The following is a 20,562-nucleotide window of genomic DNA, read 5'->3' as shown; positions in this document are numbered from 1 at the left end:
AAAAAAAAAAGAAAATGAAATAAAATTCTGATTAACAAACATGAAATTAATCCCAACCGTTCTCAAAAAAAAAAAAAAAAAAAAAAAAAAATCCCAACCCTTTTCGATCTCGCATACTGTAAAACTTGCATTTTTTTTCATCAACAAATAAATAATCACTAAAAAACTTAATTTTTTTTAAATGGATCACAAAAATCGTATAATGCAGCAATACAACCATGATTTTTACTAGCAATTGAATAATATAGGTACTACTAAGTTCTGAGAAACAATTATTCAATCAAAAAAAAAAATCTGCAAAACAAAAATCAAAAAAAAAAAAAAAAAAATTAAGCACTAAAATCTGCAATGAATTGATAAACGTAAATTCATTGCAGATTGAATAATATAGGTACTACTAAGTTCTGAGAAACAATTATTCAATCAAAAAAAAAAATCTGCAAAACAAAAATCAAAAAAAAAAAAAAAAAAAAATTAAGCACTAAAATCTGCAATGAATTGATAAACGTAAATTATTACCCAATCTAATAATGAAATAAGCAAATATTGCATGCTCACTTCATGAATGGAGATCTGCAATTACAAGAGGTTGAAGAGGAGAAGAGAGAGGATGAAGCATTAACCTGAGATTCATTACTCTAGGGGGGGCCAGAGTAAAACATTACCCTCTATTTGAGGGGAAAAAAATCGAGCCTAATTTTTGAGCCCAATCCAGGCATACAATTTTAGCCCATAAAAGTTACCCCTTAAATTATTCTGCCCCATTACACTCAATCCAGGCGGGCCCTTAGTCTTTAAAATCTACCTATATATGTCAAGGTTGTTGCTAAATAAGTTGTCATCAATCGGTCAGAATTTTAAAATTATCTAGATGTCACATAAATCAACTATTAGTAGTTCGCACGTCAACATTAGAATTAAAATAGGAATATTCACGTTGGGGATAAGAGTAGATAAATATTTTTATGAACAGGATTAATTGTTGTGGGAGGAGGTGAATATTTTAGTAAATGAGAATAGTTGCATTGTCAGTACATATGTATAAGAAAAATGGGTTAAAAAAAAATATATCAAATCTAGAAAATAATTAAAACATAACCAACAAAGGTGAACGGAAAAATGACACACTTAACCAGATTTCAAAACTAGAGGGAGTAATACTTACGAAACCTCCTCGTTGGTTTTATGTGAACCCTTTGATTATCTTTCAGAAATAAAGGGAGTATATGAGCCTTAAATTTATAACGGTATTTTATATCTAAACATAATAACATACTTGTACATGTGAATTTAAAATCCATTAGAAGGGAGAGCTAGACCGACTCTTGGCTCAATGCTCGTGGGCGATTTAGACTGGGCATTGACTCTTTGCCCTATACTTGTGGGCGATGAAGACTGACGACCCTTTCATCAGGAAAGAAAAAAAAAATGTGTCTTCCACGCAGGAATCTGTTAAGTGAGGAGTTATAAATCATCTTTATAGGGTATTGTGTATGTAATAAATTTTACTCCATCATGTGATAAAATTATTAATAACATGTGAGTCTTCAAAAAATCATCTGACAGCTCGCTACTACATAAAAACATATGCTCTATATGCATATACAATCTTTTCTATGGAACCTAGGTATAGTAATTAACCTAACCAACAAGTGTACCAATGCATGACAATGCAATTATCTATGTTTTGATGCATCATAAATTGAAAAATGTTATTACAGTAACATAAATACCAGCTTCAGACTATATATATAATACAGTGTTTTTACCATGGATATAACACTACGTTACGTACCATTTGTTTAAATGGCAATTTTGGAGTCCATAAACACAAAAAGTCCAGAAAAATCGGAAGATGAAATCAAAGAGCTCCAACTCTGCCTCCCAAAACAAACATGGCATGCTTGGCCAATGTACCTTTATCAGGGTTTATGATGCTTAAGTTTTGTTTTTGAAGGTATAATCGCATTCAAAACCCACTTTCGAGCTCATGATTCTGATATCATCCTAGCCAGTCATCCCAAAACCGGTACAACATGGCTTAAATCCCTCATTTTTGCTATTGTAAATCGTAAGAAAATATCAAACGATTTTACTCAACACCAATTTAGCTCCAAAAATCCTCACGAACTCATCCAACAATTAGAGATCAAAGCTTACCAAAAGGTCAATGGAGAACAACCAAACTTGTCCTATTTACCCTTACCTCGACTCTTTGGTACCCACATCCCGTACTACTCATTGCCTGATTCAATAAAGACTTCAAAATGCTGAATTGTTTATGTTTGTCGAAATCCTTTAGACACTTTTATTTCACATTGGCATTTTAATCAACAGTTTGAGGCATGTAAGGGTGTTAATAAACCCGATATGGAAATGATGGAGAAATACGTAGAAATGTTTTGCTCGGGTGTGTCTCCATGGGGGCCCTATGAAGACCATGTGTTGAGCTATTGGAAGGAGAGCAAACAAAATTCAGAAAAGGTATTGTTCATGGAATATGAAGGGCTAAAGAAAGATCCAAGAGATCATTTGAAAAGGTTGGCGGAGTTTGTGGGTTGCCCTTTTTCGAAGAAAGAGGAGAAAGGAAATGTTATAGATGAGATAATAGAGCTTTGTAGCATTAAAAGTATGAAAGAGATGGAGGTCAACAAGAGTGGCAAGATTGAACCTAGCATTGAGAATAAGGCTTTCTTTAGGAAAGGGGAGGTCGGCGATTGGGCTAATTACTTGACTCCTATGATGGAGGAACAATTTAATCAAATGCTTGAAAAACTTAAGATGGCTGGTTTTTCTTTTGCATACTATCAAATGAACTCATAATTCAAAGCTCAAAAATAATAAGCTAGAATAAGTGATCTTGTTTACTTGTTTTACTCTAGATTTTTAAGGAATAAGGATGACCATGTTTCCAAAGATGAACTTTGACCTTGTATGTGTACTTTCGTTAATCAGTTTTTCTGGTTCTGTTGTTGAAGTACTACGTACTCTTGTTCTGTACTTTTCTTTTAAATTGAATAAAGTGTGAGTTTGTTTATGTCGTCTTAATATTGCTTTCAATCTTTTCAGGTCGGGTCACTTCGGTCAGGTCAACTTTCAGGTCCAAATTCAGGTCAAGTTCGGGTCGGGTCAAGTTCGAGTCGAGTCAGGTCGGTTCGGGTCAAATGAGTTTTTAAGTCCAATCATAAATAAATAAATAATAATAATGTTATTTTATCTTCTCAAATATGTTTTTGTAATCAACAATTCTGATAATATTATACAAAATACAAGTATTGATTATCTAAGATTATAAGAATTATAATCTAAAATTATAAGATAATAATTTATTATTCGATCTTCCAATATTTAAAACATGAAGAGTTATCTAAATCATTTTTTCTTAATTACTATTACTAGCTATTTACTAATAGTCTAATTGAGTAATAGGGGGCATGAGTGAGCGTGTTCGTGAGCTTTTTGTAACGGATTTGAATATTTGTTATAAAATGATTCGTTTTATTATAAAATTATTGTTATGACTTATGGTCTCAAACAAGCCAATTGAAATTCTTTGTTTATTTATTGATCATTACTCAATTATATCATTTACTACACATATCGTTATATATTAACAATATTGCAAGTGTTACGCGTACAACTAAACTAATATACTTCGTAACAAATTCATGGACGGTAGTTACTATACTAATATAGTAGGAATACTACTTCTAAGATATAATGTCATTGTCTTGTAGTATAGTAGGATACATGGACACTTCATCCAATTGTGTCCGCGTCAGACACTGACACTCATGAGACATATGACAACACGTCTTGAACAGTATTTTACTATGATATAGGTTGTTCAACTTTTTTTTTAATGAGAAATTTCAAGTACAATAAGGTAAATAAGGTAGTTGTTGAAATAATATGGGTGCCTTCATGTATAGCTCATTGTTAATATGATACAATAAGATCTAATGAGAGGAAGGAATAACAATTATATGATCAAATTCTTTCTTAAAATATATTTTATGAATTTTAATATCCTGTACCCGTGCCCCTTATTTTGAGATAAACGTTTTTTTCGTATCTGTTTCGTACTCGTATTTGTGTCAGTACCCATTCTTGTGCAACCGAGGTAGTATATTTTATAAAATTAAACAATGGATTTTTTTTTACGTCTATTGCTTTGTGATCAAGAGCACGGAGCACCCGAAGGTTATTCAAAATTATATATCGTGAGATATTCGGATATAATTTAGAAATATCATCGTTAATTGTTCGTGAAATTCAATAATTAAAAAGTTACATACTTTTTTTTTTTTTTACAACAAAAAAAGTTACATACTTACACTTGAAAATTTTAGAGGGAATTTTTGTGTCATAGACCATATTCAAACAATGTACTTGAATACTTGATTAAAAAGTAGAGTGAAAATTTTCCCTCCAAAATAAATTTAGTTGAAAAAATAGTGGGAAATCTCCCTCTTATGCCCTGTTTGGTAGTACCGTTTGAGGTAGCGGTTAGCGTTTTGACCAGTCAAAACACTGCTACAAAAAATTTGAAAGTGTTTGGCAAGGTAGCGATACAGGTAGCGTTTAGATAACTTTTCTCAAACGTTAAAAATAGTAGCGTTTAGAAGTAGCGGGTAGCGTTTGACAAATTTTTATTACTTTTAAAACAATAATTATATGAATTTTGATATATATTGGTATTGCAACCGCTACTTTTGCCAAACACTCATACTATCAACCGTTATCTTGACAGCTAAGCTCTACCTACTAATAATTGACCGCTACTCGCTACCTTAACAGCTACCTGCTACTCAACCATTAAAAGCTACCCACTACCGCTACTTTTACCAAACAGGACCTTATTTTACTTCAATAGTAACTTTTTTTAATATTTAAAAAAAAAAAAAAAAGACGTGAGTAAGTCTGACTTATGAGTAAAGACTAAACAGTAAGTCTGACTCTCCTAATTCTCCTAAGAAAGTAAGAAGACTTCATTCTCAAAAAAAAAAAAATAAAGATCATTGTTGAACAAAATCAAGAACCCTGGAACATCAACAGCCATTTTCACCCATTCTCCATCTTCTCTTCCTTTTTTTTAATTTATTTTCATTTGGAAGATTCCATCTTCTCTTCGGATCTTAGTTCTCCGTCCTCACTGGATTTGCTCAACCGGTCAAGCATCTACTCCATTCTTCGTCTTCTCAACTCAAGTTCAGGGCTCTCTTTTGTATAGAAATGATGTTGTTTTGTCTATTTTATTTCTGACTTTTACTATCAGTTAGGCCTTTGTGGGGTGTCATGAATGCTAATTTTCCCCCGATTGTTTTATGTCCGCTTTTCTCTCTTCTATGTCCAAACAATGTTTTTCAAGGCTGAATATTGTAGCTGCAATTCTCGCTGATATGGAGAAAATGCTCAAGGGAAGCTGTACGCTGCTATATCCTTATGGTTGTGAATGGGTTTTATTAGTTGCTTGTGACATGATTTGTTCATATATAAACTCTAATTTGATGTCAAGTTGCAATTTGCTAACAATATGTAATATACGAGTAACTAATAAGGGATGCTTTGAAATTCATATATGTGCTTTAGTAGTTTAGTAGTTGTATTGTTGCAGGTGGACTAATTTTTATTTTTTAAAGCTGAAAGTTGAAAATACATTAGTGCATTGAAGAACTATTGGTTTACTTTTGGGTTTTGTATTGATGTACTCTACCAGTCTACTCCTTAAAGATTTTATTGAGAATTTTAATCTTTTCCCCTAAGAAAATTATTCATTTTGGAAAGCAGTGGTAATATAAATAATTATAATGTAATCCATTACACCATTTTAGAGAGAAATTATAAAAAAAAAAATAAAAAATAAAAAATAAAAAAAAAACTAATCAGTCCTAAATTAGTTAGATCATTTTAAGTATCAAGTATTTTTGGTTTGAGTCATTTCACGTATAATGGTAATTATATTTTGGGTCAATCACTTCGGGTTAATTCGGGTCTGGTCATTCCGGGTTTCGAGTCAATTCGGATCAATAACTTCGGGTCACTTCGGGTCGGGTTATTTTGGGTTTCGGGTCAACCAATTCGGGTTACAATTGAGTCGGGTCACTTCGAGTTTCGTGTCATTTCGGGTCGGGTCGACTTCGTGTTACGGGTCGGGTCACTTTAGGCATCGGGCCACGTTCGAGTCAACTCCAGTTTGGGTCAGGTTCGTTCGGGTCATTTTCGGGTCAATGAGTTCGGGTCAATTTTCGGGTTACGGGTCGGGTCATTCGAGTCAGGTCATTCGGATCACGTCAGGATTGCCAGGTCTAGTCAACACAAGAAACATATCATCCAACAAATGGAACATACTAGCCAACAAAAGGAACTTATCATGCAACAAAAGATATAGATCAGCCAACACAAGAAACAAATCAGCTAACAAATGAAGCATATAAGCCAACAAAATGATGAAATCAGCAAACAATAGCAGCAGGTAAGCCAAGAAAATAAACACAACAGCAAACAAAATAAAACATATAAGCTAACAATTAAAATATACTTCCTCCGTTCTTTTTTATTTGACCTGTTTCTTTTATCATGTTTGCCGATGCAACACTTTAATCATCAATAACATTAATTCTCTTTAAGTAAAAATTATAAAAGTTATATATTGTGATAGCACTTATTTAGACGATTCTAACAAGATCCAATATGAACATGTTTTTCCATACATATAATTCACAAAAAGACAGTCAAAGGTGGGTTAGTGAATTGAATAGTGTAACAGTCAAAGCAGGTCAAGTAAAAAATAACGGAGGAAGTACATATCAGCCAACAAAATAAAGTTATTAGCCAACTAAAGAAACATATCAGTCAACTAATGTAGCAAACACAAAAAACATATCAGCCAACAAATGAAACACATCAACCAACAAGTGAAACATATCAGCCAAGTCTTTATGTGTGCGGTAGTCCGCACCCAATACCTTTTCTTTATTAAACGTGTCACTAATCCAATTTTTTATGCTCAATTTGTTCATGTGTGTTAGCTTTATTGGCTCTAGTGTCAAGAATGAAAAATAAGTATAAACTTGAAATGTTTTTGTTAATAAATAAGAACTTGAAATGTCTTTGTTTAATAACCATGGTTGTTAGGGTTGGTGAGTGCATAGCGGTAGCAAATTAAAGATGTATTGATTGATAAGATAATTAGAAGATAGATAAAGGCAAGATAAGTAGAAAAAGAAATGGACACACAATATTTAACGTGATAAAAATTATCAAAAAACCAACGAACGACGAGCATTGAAAAATAATCCACTATATGAAAATAAGATAGTACAAGAACCCTTGAAAGGGTGAGTATTACAAGGGAACTCTCACTATAGGAACTCACAAAGGAGCAATACAAATTAAGAATAGTGGATTAGGGAAATTGTGTGTATGTAGAAATTTCGATCTTGACAGATATCTTAGAGAGCGGCATTTGTAGGTAAATTCTCTCTAAGTATGGAGAGACGCTCATAGAGTGTATGAGGGTATCGGAGTATTGGAGGATATGTAGGTGGATACATGCTCCAAATAATGCCTAATACCTTATATTTATAAGTGATGTAAGGAGGTGGAGGAAGTGTGGAATTTTCTACATACAAGCTCTTCAAATTGTCCACATAAATCTAGAATTTTCTTGAGCATTCATTGCTTTTAGATCCTTCCACCATTCTTCATCAATTTCACGATTATTTTAGAATTTTCTAGAGACCTTGACATATAATGAGTTGAGCTATGGAATTTGGGCCACACTAACCCAACAATTTCCACCTCAAAACAAAATCTACAACTCTTAGAGCATTCTCACTCATGGGCTATTGACCATGAGAAGAATTTGATGGAAAAAAAATGGATTTTTGGCTTTCCAATCACGAGCATTAAAAAAATGCCCATGAGGAAGTGGAGGCATACCCATGACAATGGCAAAACAAATTGCTAAAGTGCTGGTGGGCCTTGCAATTAAAATATTTTTTTAGGAAAAAAAAAAAGGAATGCTATGTAATGTTTTTTTTAAAAAAAGTCGTTGTATATGTATAGATGACAAGTACCATTAGTGTGCCTAATAAGGTGCTGTCATGTGTCCCCGTCATTCAAATAGTTAGATGATGATATAATGTGTAGAAGAGAGAGTGGTGTGGGATGTTTTTTGCCCGTTAATGAGAGTAATCTTACCTTTTTTTCTAAATTATAAATTATACTAATGAGTCTTAATTTAGAGTTAGGAATTACGAATATATACGATACAGCTTTTAAACTATCAATTTTTAAGATGACACATTCAGAGTTCACAAACACAAAAACTCAAGAAATTTTGGAAGACGAAATCAAAAAGCTCCAACTCTCCCTCCCAAAAGAAACATGGCTTGCTTGGTCAATGTACCTTTATCAAGGTTCATGGTGCTTAAGTTTTGTTTTTGAGGGTATACTTGCATTTAAGACCCATTTTCAAGCTCGTGATTCTGATATCATCTTAGCGAGCTATCCCAAAACTGGTACAACCTGGCTTAAATCCGTCATTTTTGCCATTATAAATCGTAGCAAAATATCAAAAGATTTTATTTAACACTTGTTTCACACCAAAAATCCTCATGAGCTTATCAAACAATTAGAAATAAATGTTTACCAAAATGTCAATGGAAAACAACCAGACTTGTCTGAAATACCCTCATCTCGACTCTTTGCTACCCACTTGCCGTATAACTCATTGCCAGATTCAATTAAGACTTCAAAATGTAGAGTTATTTGTGTCAACCGAAATCCATTAGACACCTTCGTTTCGTATTGGCATTTTCATCAACAGTTTGAGGCTTGTAAAGGAATTAAACCCGATGATATTGAATTGATGGAGAAACATGTAGGTATGTTTTGCTCGGGTGTCTCCCCATGGGGGCCGTATGAAGATCATGTGTTGGGGTACTGGAAGGAGAGCAAACAAAATCCGGAAAAGTTTTTACTTATGGAGTATGAAGGGCTAAAGAAGGAACCACGAGATCATTTGAAAAGGTTGGCCGAGTTTGTGGGTTGCCCTTTTTCGGAGGAAGAAGTGAAAGGAAATGTTATAGATGAGATAATAGAACTTTGTAGCATTAAAAGGATGAAAGAGATGGAGGTCAACAAGAGCGGAAAGTTTGCACCTAAAGTCGAGAACAAGGCTTACTTTAGGAAAGGGGAGGTCGGTGATTGGACTAATTACTTGACTCCTACAATGATGAAACAATTTGATCAAATGCTAGAAAAACTTAAGATGGCTGGTTTTGCTTTTACATACTATCAAATGAACTAATGATTTGGTAGGAAAATTGATATTGTTTGATCTAAGATTTTTTCAAGGGTGGCTATATGTTCTTTGTTTAATCTTAAATACAAATAAGTTTTTCAAGTTATGTACTGTTGTTCAAGTACAATATGTATTCTTGGATTATATAGTTTAATTTTGAATTGTTGATGTTGATTGTAATACAATCTCAATGTTACGGATTTAAATCCCTAAACATTAATTAACTTTTATATGTGGTTAGCCACTATGGTGTTAGTTACTTGATTAGTGTTATGTGGGTTACTTATAGGAGTTACTCGATCAATTTTGTAGGGGTTACTCTATCAGTGTTTTAGGGTTACTCAACAAGGGCTTGTTCTGATTAACTGAACTGAACTGAATATTTTATTAGAGAAGGAAATTAAGAACTGAATTGGATTGAACTGAACTTATTGGAGCCGAATTGAACTGAACAGAACTGAAAATAAGCTGAAGAGAACAGACCCTTAGTATGTAAGGTGTTACTCTGTCAGTATAATAGGGATTACTCTTTAAGTGTTATAGGGGTCATTTTGTTATTTTACAAGCAGCCATACAGTGTGGCCGACCTTATAGAAAACACGCTCACTACAAAAATAAAAGTTTTTTAGAAACTAAGTTGGCAACAAAATTGTAAAACGTTGCTAAATAGCAACGAAAATAATTTTTTTTCATTGCCTAATTAAAAGCGATATTTTATGCTTTACTTTTTAATAATTAATGGCTACGTGTTTTTTATTTGTTGTTGTTTAAAACAAATTGTCTTACTAGTTGTTCTAGATGGCATTATATTTTTGTCTTGTTCCCATATAGAAACAAACTATAGATGTCAATGGGACGGGATAGGGCGCATGTTGGTCTTCCCATCCCCATCTCCACAAAAATTTTTCATCCCCATCCCCATTTCCATCCTCGCGGCAGGTCCAAAATTCATCCTCATCCCCGCCCCGCCGGGTACAATTTCAAAACCATCCTCGCCCCACCCCCACTTAGATATCCATCCCCACTTAATCCCCACCTAAGATCCGTCTAATCTCCGCCTCCCAATACACAATTCAACATAACTAATATAGATTACAAGAAGAAAAAAAAAATTGTTAATATTACCACTTATTTTTTTTTTTTTTGAAGAAGAAATATTACACACTCTTTTAGTTATAATATTAGTGTATTACAATTATTATATCTACTATTTATTTTACATAATTTTTTTATATAAATAGTGTAAAAATATATAATTTTGTTTTTAAAAATATACAAATGTGGGTGTGAGGTGGGGATGAGGCAGGTACAAAGTGGGGCGGGGATGAGGCGGGTACAATGTAAATCCACCCCCGCCCCATCACGCATGGTGGGTATGATTTTTATCCCCATCCCCGCCCCACCACCCGCCAAACCAAGACCCATCCCCACCCAACTGGGGTGGGGATGAGGCGGGTCTCCTACTTGACCCGCTCCACTGACATCCTTACAACAAACTATGACAGCTGATATTTTATTTGTATTGATTTAGAAACAATCAAATGAATGAATTTTTGAATTGTTGCCATTAGAAATAAGTCGTCTAAGCTATTGTTGCTAGATGATAACGTATTTTTTATCTGTTGCCATTTACCAATGTCAATTAATGACAACGAAATTTTTATTTGTTGCCATTGGAGATACTGTTCTTATTATTTGTTGCTATAATGACATCTAATTCTAGTTTATTGCCATTGGAAACAAGTTGTGTTACATATTGTTCTCAATTTATATGTAGGCCATTTTTATTTTTGTTGCCATCGGAGATACTCTTATTATTTGTTGCTTTAATAACATCAAATAGAGACGGATTTCTATTCTGTCTCTAATTTAGAGATGGATTTTTTATTTCTCCCTAATTTAGAGATAAACTTTTCAATTCTATCTCTAATCTTCCGTTCACTTATTATCAGATATGTGCATAGAAGTAAACAAATAGTACTTGGTATAGTTGGTTAGAGTTTCACCATGCGACTTTAAGGTCACAGGTTCGACTCCTACCAACTGCGATTCTTGAGACTGGAGATGCGCAAAGCTGAGCCTTTTAGAACCAACAGCAACCATCATGGAAACTATATTTAAATACATGCAATATTGCAACAAAATTGTTTTGCAACCGGTAACTAAAATTCCATGACAATAAACCTTTTAGCAACAACAAATTTTCGTTTCCAACCCTTTGCTAACTAGAGTTAGCAACAGATTTTTGGTGAATAACAACAAATTTTAGTTGTTGCTATATTGACTTAATTTTGTAGTGGGCTAATCCTAAAATATCTTGGTTTAATTTTTATTAGAAGTGTATAAAATTTAATTTTATGTAATTTCAAATGCAATTTCATTTGTTGATGATACTGATTTAATTATTAAAAGTAAAATTAATATTCCTTTCACATTAATTTAAACATTCATTGAATATTTAGATAAATCCCTAACATTAAAATATATTTTTTGTTTATAAATAATTTAATCTTTATTATTCACTACTCAATTTTTTTTTTTTTTTTTTTTTGTTTTTTTGCAAATGTGACACTTAAATTTAAATTCTCAAATCTAATTTATTAATTTTTCTGGATAAATATTTTTTTTTTACTAAAAAATATTAATCTCTTTTTACATAAATTATAATGTCATAAGATGATTTTTTGTTTGTAAAAATATAATTAATGCATATGTATAGACGTGTTATAAAGCATATGTACAGACAATCAGTGTTGCATAATGCATATCTCATAGCTAGAGCAGTTGTAACTAACACGTCTTCACTCTTGAATATCACCGATGAAAATTTCATAATTTATTTAATTTATATATACGTAGTATATATACACACAACAACTATAACTTTTTTTTATTTAATTTTGATAAGGACAACAACTACTCCGTATAAACTTAGGAGAGTAAGGAGAGGAATTGTACTACATGTAGGTACAATATTTCGCCTTTGTTATCATACCCACGTAATTAATTCATATGGCAACCTTAGAGCCAACAAACCCTCAAGATCAAGATCATACGGAAGATGAAATCAAAGAGCTACAACTATCCCTCCCTAAAGAAACATGGTTTGTTTGGCCTATGTACCTATATCAAGGTTTATGGTGCCTAAGTTATATTTTGGAGGGAAGTATCGCATTTAAAACCCACCTTCAAGCTCATGATACTGATATCATCTTAGCAAGCCTCCTAAAAACCGGCACAACATGGCTTAAATCTCTCATTTTTGCCATAGTAAAATGAAACGATTTTACTCATCACCCGTTTCACACCAAAAATCCTCATGAGCTCATCAAGACATTAGAGATTAAAGTTTACGAAAAAGTCAATGGGAAACAACCAGACTTATCTAAAATACCCTTACCTCGACTCTTTGCCACCCACATGCCTTATCTATCATTGCCTGATACAATCAAGACTTCAAAATGTCGAGTTGTTTATGTTTGTCGAAATCCTTTAGACACCTTTGTTTCAATATGGCATTTTTTCCAAGAATTTGAAGGATGCAAGAGCCTTAAACCCGATCATGAAATGATGGAGAAATACATAGGTATGTTTTGCTCGGGTGTCTTCCCATGGGGGCCCTATGAAGATCATGTGTTGGACTATGGGAAGAAGAGCAAGCAAAATCCGGAAAAGGTGTTATTCTTGGAATATGAAGCCCTAAAGAAGGAACCGAGAGATCATCTGAAAAGGTTGGCGGAATTTGTAGGTTGCCCGTTTTCGAAGGAGGAAGAGGAAGAAAATGTTATAGATAGATAATAGGCCTTTGTAGCCTTAAAAGTATGAAAGAAATGGAGGTCAACAAGAGTGGCAAGATCGTTGGAAAAAGATTTGAGAACAAGGCTTACTTTAGGAAAGGGGAGGTTGGAGATTGGACCAATTACTTGACTCCTACAATGGTGAGACAATTTGGTCAAATGCTAGAAAAACTTAAGATGGCTGGTTTCTCTTTTGCATACTATCCAATTCACTCATAATTCCAAGCACGAAAAATAAATCAAGCTAGTATATTTACCTTCGTCCTTACATTGACTATCTTATATTTAGAAAAATTTCGTGAATTCTTTTTTATTTTTATATATAATATCAATATAATTTTAGCTTTTCTTGTCAAAAAATATTAATTTTAGCTTTTACTTGTTTTTTGAAAGAAAGAAAGAAAGAAAGAAAGAAAGAAAGAAAGAAAGAAACTTAATACAATCTGTCAGTTCCCTCTAGCTTTTCTTCTTGGAAGGGTTTTTTTTGTTCCTGTAGGGTTTTTCCCTTGAAAGGGTTTTCCTAACCTCCATTGCTAGGTTTTTTTTATTTCTTTGAAAGTTTACCTTCTGTCTTCTCCCTTTTCTCTCCATTTCTACCATCTCTTTTCCTTTTGATCTCAGTTGTGAAACTTTGTCGGAGCTTCCACCGGTATTTTTATCGGTGGTAAGCCCCAAAAACCTTTCAATTCAATTACTTTCAATAAATAGATCTCATCTTTGTGATGATGATTTTTCTCTTGAGTTTATTTTCTTTTTGTGTTTGTTTAGTGAAAATTGAAGATATAGAGTTTCATAATATCTACAAGAATCCGGAGGACCACATGAGTATTTTCACTCAAACGACTACACATCAGTGGATTTTAAGCCGAATCAGTGCGAACTCACAGATTGTATTGCTTCAGATGAAGTTTTTTTATTAAGGCGATTGAAAATCAAATCTACAATGTATTTAGTTTTAAGGTGTGTACTTATGTTGGATTCTTGATTTTTTAGGAATTATATATAAGTGCCGTTTGGGTATATTTTATTAATGAAATCCCTTTTCTTGTCAAAAAAAAAAGAAAAAAAAATGCATGTTAGTGATTTAATAATATAGTGAAAAAAAAAATGAAATGATACGTGTTACAAGTAGAGAACAAAAAAAAAAAAAAAAAAAAAAAAAAAAGGTATATGCATGTTTAAGCTAAGAATGCATTATTGTGAATTTTTATAATATAAGGTTAATTATATTCAAGAAAATTTTGTAATATTAAGGTCTTATCAATGTAGTTGTATTATGATTTAAGTTTATACTTGTATATAGTTAATAATTTGAGTTCATCATTAATTTCGCCGCCTATGGCGAGCAGTGATCAGGGGTGCTCGATGCATTATTACTTTATTAGCCGTGGGCAGCGGCCCTTTTGGTCGGATGATTTCCTCTAAAATGAGACTCAAACATGTATTGTATCGTACATACAAAGGTGGCAATATATAGATTGTTCTGTTGAATAAACGTAACAACATCATAGTTTTCCTTTGAACTCACGTACTTCATATTGTAAGACTAAACGAACTTTTGTTCGAGATTAAAGCACCGAAATTAGAGAATTGGTGAAAAATCATTTTGAGTTCCTGATAGCAAGTCTAAGGCATACTTGAAACTCAGATCATCCGATCCTATAATGGATGTTTTTGAGTTAAAATTACTAGTATATGGCACGTCTATTTTTGTTGTGTCTTGAAAAAATTCCCTCTAATCTATCGATATAGTATTGGACACTATTGATAGAGTATATGACATATTCCTGGGGCTCAACTATCAGTTTAAGCTTTTGTTTGAGTTGGTCCTCTAACATGGTATCGGAGCCAGCGTAATACAAAGGTCACGAGTTCGAATCTCATCCACCCCCACTTTCAAGTGGAATATTAAGTGTTGGGTATGAGGAGGGTCCATGTTGCATTCACACTTCTAGCCCAAACGGGTTCTCGTGTGAGGGGACGTGATAATATACAAGTTACGTTTATGATGTTACACCTATAAATATTTTTATTGATCTGAATTCATCACTGGTGCAAACATAACACACAAAGTGTTAGACCCTGTTTATTAGTTCACTTTATCTTTGCTTATTTTTTTCTAATATGAACTTATTTGTTATGTTCTAATCTGATCTGATCTGATCTTTAATAAGTAATAAGGTCCGATCAAAACAAGGTTAACGATACAAGGTTTTACACGTTACACCCCTAAAATCTATGCATCCGATAGTTACATACTTACATTCATTGATTGATGTAATTTGCGACATGCGAGTTTGTGATGTACGGTGTGTATTAGTGAGTCAAATACTATCTCTTAAGCTCAATCTTTTATTTGTTGGTCAATATCACAGCCTATGAACTTCCTCATGAAAATCGTTAAGTAAAATAACTATAATATAAAATTCGATCTTAACTGTATTCTGAGCATTACTGAAAAATGCAATTCATATTATAATGGATGTCAGGCTCCATATATTTATATATATTCATGAAGATCTGCAAGATCCTAACTCAATAACAATCATGAAGATCTGCAAGATCCTAACTCAATAACAATCATGAAGATCTGCAAGATCTTAACTTAATAACAAACCGAGATTCTCCATGTGAAAGAAATTCATTCATAGCTTCCTCTGTTTTCTTTCTGTTTTTTTTTTTTTTTTTTTAAAAAAAAAAAAAAATTTATCTTTGGTAGGAGTCGTAATTTTCAAGATATCTTATTAATCTTATGAATAAAATAATTTTCAAGATATCTTATTAATCTTATGAATAAAAAACATAGTAGTAGTTGGTAGTTGATATATGATTTGAATAAAATCATATTAGTAGATGATATAGTCCATATAGATAATCAATTAAATCAATATGGGGTATGGCATGGAGCAAGTATGTATTATATTATACGTGGTCTATGTAGACGTACAATAAATTTATTGTTTAATTACTTGAATTTTTTATTTATTTTCTGATCTTATTTGAAATAAGTAATAAGATTTTGAAATAAGATGAATTAAAAAAGGCGTTATAATGAGTTAAAATTGAAAAACAATTATAAATATGCAACATTTTTTTGCCATTGTGAACATAACCACAACATTAAATGGCAGCCTTAGAGCCCAAAAACACAAAAGCTCAAGATAACAAGGAAGACGAAATCAAAGAGCTACAACTCTCCCTACCAAAAGAAACATGGTTTGTTTGGCCAATGTACCTATATCAAGGTTTATGGTGCCTAAATTATATTTTGGAGGGTGTAATCGCATTCAGAACTCACTTTCAAGCTCATGATACTGATATAATCTTAGCTAGCCTACCAAAAACCGGTACAACATGGCTAAAATCTCTCCTATATACCATTGTTAATCGAAAAGGTTTATCATCAAACAATTTTTCTCAACATCCTTTCCACTCTAAAAACCCTCATGAACTAGTTCTCAACTTTGAGATGCAAGTTTACAATAACCTCGAAAATCAACTAAACTAATCTGAAATTCCCTCACCTCGACTCTTTGCTACCCACATGCCGTATTCATCATTGCCAGATTCAATCAAGACTTCAAAATGTCGAATTGTGTATGTTTGTCGAAACCCTTTTGACACTTTCGTTTCAATATGGCATTTTTATCTACGATTTGAGGCAAGTGAAGGCATTAAGCCCGATATGGAAATGATGGAGAAATACGTAGATAAGTTTTGCTCGGGCGTCTCCCCATGGGGACCCTATGAAGATCATGTGTTGAGGTACTGGAAGGAGAGCAAGCAAGACCCACAAAAGGTCTTATTCTTAGAGTATGAAGGGCTAAAGAAAGAGCCTAAAGAACATTTGAAAAGGTTGGCGGAGTTTGTGGGTTGCCCGTTTTCGGAGGAGGAGGAGAAAGGAGATGTTATAGATGAGATAATAGAGCTTTGTAGCATTAAGAGTTTGAAAGAAATGGAGGTCAACAAGAGTGGCAAGGTTGTACCTAGATTCGAGAACAAGGCTTTCTTTAGGAAAGGTGAGGTTGGAGATTGGACTAATTACTTGACTCCTACGATGGTTGAACAATTTGATCAAATGCTAGAAAAACTAAAGATGGCTGGTTTTTGTTTTGAGTACGATCAAATGAACTCAAAAATTGAAGCTCCTAATTGAACTAGATTGAGTAAGCGATCTAGCTTGTTTACTTGTTTTATTGTTAAGCTATATTTTCTTTACCAGCATGTTATTTATTTATTTATTTATTTTTTTTTTTTTTTTTTTTTTTTTGTAGTAGAGTAGAAGGTAATACTTATTACTTTGGATCTTATAACTTGCAAAGGTTTGATTTTGCATTATCTACGAATTCTACTTTGATAAAAAAAAAAAAAAAAAAAAAAAAAAAAAAAAAAAAAACCGTATTAATTTATAGTCTAGAAAAAAAAAAAGTCGTTATAGTGAATTTCTTCGAATTTGCCACAATATATAATCTCTCTATTACTTGTGGAGTATTCTTTTTTTTAGTGTTTTTTTAAATGGTGCCAAAGTTGTAGTGTAACAGGAGACTATACCATTACATGCGACCGTGTACATCAGAAAATGGGGAAAAAAAAGGTTCGACATATACTTGACTTGACGGCGTCGAAGGTTTGTCATCCCCACCAAGTGCCTCTTATATATATGAACGCGGACCGACGTTGATTCATTTTAATGGTTGGAAAGTACAATGTTGGTGGTCAACCCTCGTGAATCTACAATGTTGGTAGTCAAGCTAGTTGTCAAGGTGGACCCATCGTGGTGGATGGTTAGGGTTAGTGGCGGTACATGTGGTGGAGTTGATGGTCAAGGTGGAGGCATAACTTGGAGGGTCAAGGTTAGTATAGTGGGTCAAAGTTAGTGGTAGTTAGATGAGGCGTATGTAATTTTTAAATTTAAAAGGGTCATGAAAGTCATTTAATACCATTACTTGAGTAATCCTATAGTGGTAAATAGCAATTCACATAAAATACTAGACATGCCCTAAGCCCCTAACACCCGTCAAAATTTGGCTAATTGGAAAGCTTCTTGAGAAAGTATCTTACTCTCTTCGTACTTAAATAAGTGATTTTTGAAGGAGAACTTAAAGGAAAATTCCTCCTAAAACAAGCTTGATGAGATTCGACCCCTAACCTCACGCCTAAAAAAATCAAAAAATTAACCAACTAAATTAACCTGCTATCTCATGTTTAGTCAAATTGGAACGCCTTAAAAAACCATGGTACTCCGTAGTATAAAACTTGAAAGATACAAAAGTCAAACCCCTTGGCCCTTTCCCTTTACTCCCCCTCATTTCCATTCTCCTCGCCAACACCTACCAATGAACCCAACAATCACCACTGCAATAACAACCGAAGAGGAGCTACAACAGCTAAAATCATCCCTTCCTAAAGAACTATGGTTCAATTCATACCCCATGTATGTTTACCAAAATTGTTGGAATATAATTCTTGATTCCACCATTTCTTGTCAAAATCATTTTCAAGCCCAAGATTCTGATGTTTTCATTGCTAGCATCCCAAAAACTGGCACAACTTGGCTCAAATCCTTAATTTTCTCCATTTTTAACAGAAATAATTACCCAATTTCTGATAACCCTTTGCTCAAACACAACCCCCATGAATTAATTCCTCAATTAGAGTCTATAATTTATGCTAATCCACAAAACCCAGATCTCAAAACCCTAGAAAAAAAGTTAGATTACCCTAGAATTTTAGGCACCCATCTTCCAATTCAATCACTGCCCACTTCAATTAAGACCTCTAATTGCAAGATTATATACATTTGCAGGAACCCTTTTGACACTTTTGTATCATCTTGGTTATTTTATTTGAACTATGATGAGAATGAGAGTGTAAAAAAAGATATGATTGATGAATACTTTGGTAAGTTTTGTGAAGGGAAATTCCCATTTGGCCCTTTTGAGGATCATGTATTGGGGTATTGGAAACAGAGTTTGGAGAAATCAGGGAAGGTTATGTTTGTAAAATTTGAAGATTTGAAGGATGATCCTAAGGGTCAATTGAAGAAATTGGGGGAATTTGTCGGGTATCCGTTTACGATTGAGGAAGAACAAGGTGGTAAAATTGATGAGATTATGAAGTTGTGTAGTATTGAGAAGTTGAAAGAAGTGGAGGCTAATAAAAATGGAAGAGTTTATTCTTTTATTGAGAACAAGTGGTTTTTTAGGAAAGGAGAAGTTGGTGATTGGGTTAATTACTTGAGTCCTACAATGGTGGAAAGGTTTGAGAAAATAATGGATGAGAAATTTGCTGGTTATGGGTTGAAATTATGAGTGATTTGAATTGTATAAACTATGCTATGTGTAATTTGGATAATATGAAGATGTATTTGTTTGTTGCTTTGTGTTATACTTGTGTTAAGTACCTATAATCACATATGTAATGGTGCTCAACTATGTAAATTGGTACTAGTAATATTGAAAGTTTAATGGAATTTTCCCAACATATTCCAAGTGAATTGGAAATCACATATGAGTTAAATTTTGGCAAAGAGGGAAAATAAGGAAGGCCTAGTCTAGGCAATGGACTTTGTGTTTGTTGGTCCATTTCCAATAGTTTTTTTTTTTCTATTCCTAGCTCTGGTGTCAAATAGTTTTATTCCCAGCAGAGCCATCATTTCAAGTAGCCACCGCGAAGTGGCGTAACTGTGTCAGGGACGGTAAACTACAAAGCTTACATCAGGTTTATGTAAACGGCGTAGCAAAATGTGGGAAAGTCGTTTGAGGAGCCACCTGACTTTATGGTCTAGAAAACCTAGATCGGTTCATTAATAAAATGAAGAACCCACGTTTTGGGCAAACAAAATCTTACCCATTAAATATGTTAGGTGATCCATAACCAAAACATAAATGCAGGTCAAGGCTCAACTAGCATCCTATGAATAGACATCAAACCAAATATATCTTGATCACAAATCCACCGACAACGTTTTCTCTATATATTTCTCTGAATTGGAAAATTCACTTACCTAGTTACCTATACAACTACATATGTTTTACCTCTCTACATTTTTGCTTGCCTAACAAATTCTGCCACAACCCAAGTTACAACAATTTTGGGATGGAGGATCATTACATTATAAGTGAGTGACAGTGTTTCAATTAGAGGTGTCAATTTGGAGGATCGGGATCAGGTCTGATATGGTCGTGTCGGGTTAATTTTTAAAGTTAATTCATACTAAATTGTTATGTTCACGCGAGTCCTAATCTGAATCACATTTTTTTGGATCGGGTCAGGTCGGATCGGGTGTGCTTTTGACACCTCTAGTTTCAATGCCACGGTCATGCCAAGGCGATGACATACTTGCTGATCAACCATTGCCCTATCGTGACCTCAAACAACTAGCAAGGATTTTGATTTTAAAAAATCAATTTCAAGTTAACTTGATTGGCTTGAACCTAACCTCACCTCTAGTAC

General features: G+C 33.4%; 4 pseudogenes; all 4 read left to right on the top strand.

The window, feature by feature from the left end:
• The first annotated feature begins 1,806 nt into the window (after positions 1-1,806).
• On the top strand, positions 1,807-2,823 carry LOC145583745 (cytosolic sulfotransferase 5 pseudogene; annotated as a pseudogene).
• A 5,479-nt stretch (positions 2,824-8,302) lies between these two features.
• Positions 8,303-9,316, top strand: LOC145583744 (cytosolic sulfotransferase 5 pseudogene; annotated as a pseudogene).
• A 6,915-nt stretch (positions 9,317-16,231) lies between these two features.
• On the top strand, positions 16,232-17,419 carry LOC145584680 (cytosolic sulfotransferase 5 pseudogene; annotated as a pseudogene).
• A 984-nt stretch (positions 17,420-18,403) lies between these two features.
• LOC145584679 (cytosolic sulfotransferase 15 pseudogene) lies at positions 18,404-19,590 on the top strand (annotated as a pseudogene).
• The last annotated feature ends 972 nt before the right edge of the window (positions 19,591-20,562 follow it).

Source organism: Chenopodium album, chromosome 16, assembly GCF_948465745.1.
Source record: "Chenopodium album chromosome 16, dcCheAlbu1.1, whole genome shotgun sequence".
Lineage (NCBI taxonomy): Eukaryota > Viridiplantae > Streptophyta > Magnoliopsida > Caryophyllales > Amaranthaceae > Chenopodium > Chenopodium album.
The sequence above is the reverse complement of the archived record's forward strand: the minus strand, read 5'-3'. Positions and strand labels throughout refer to the sequence as shown.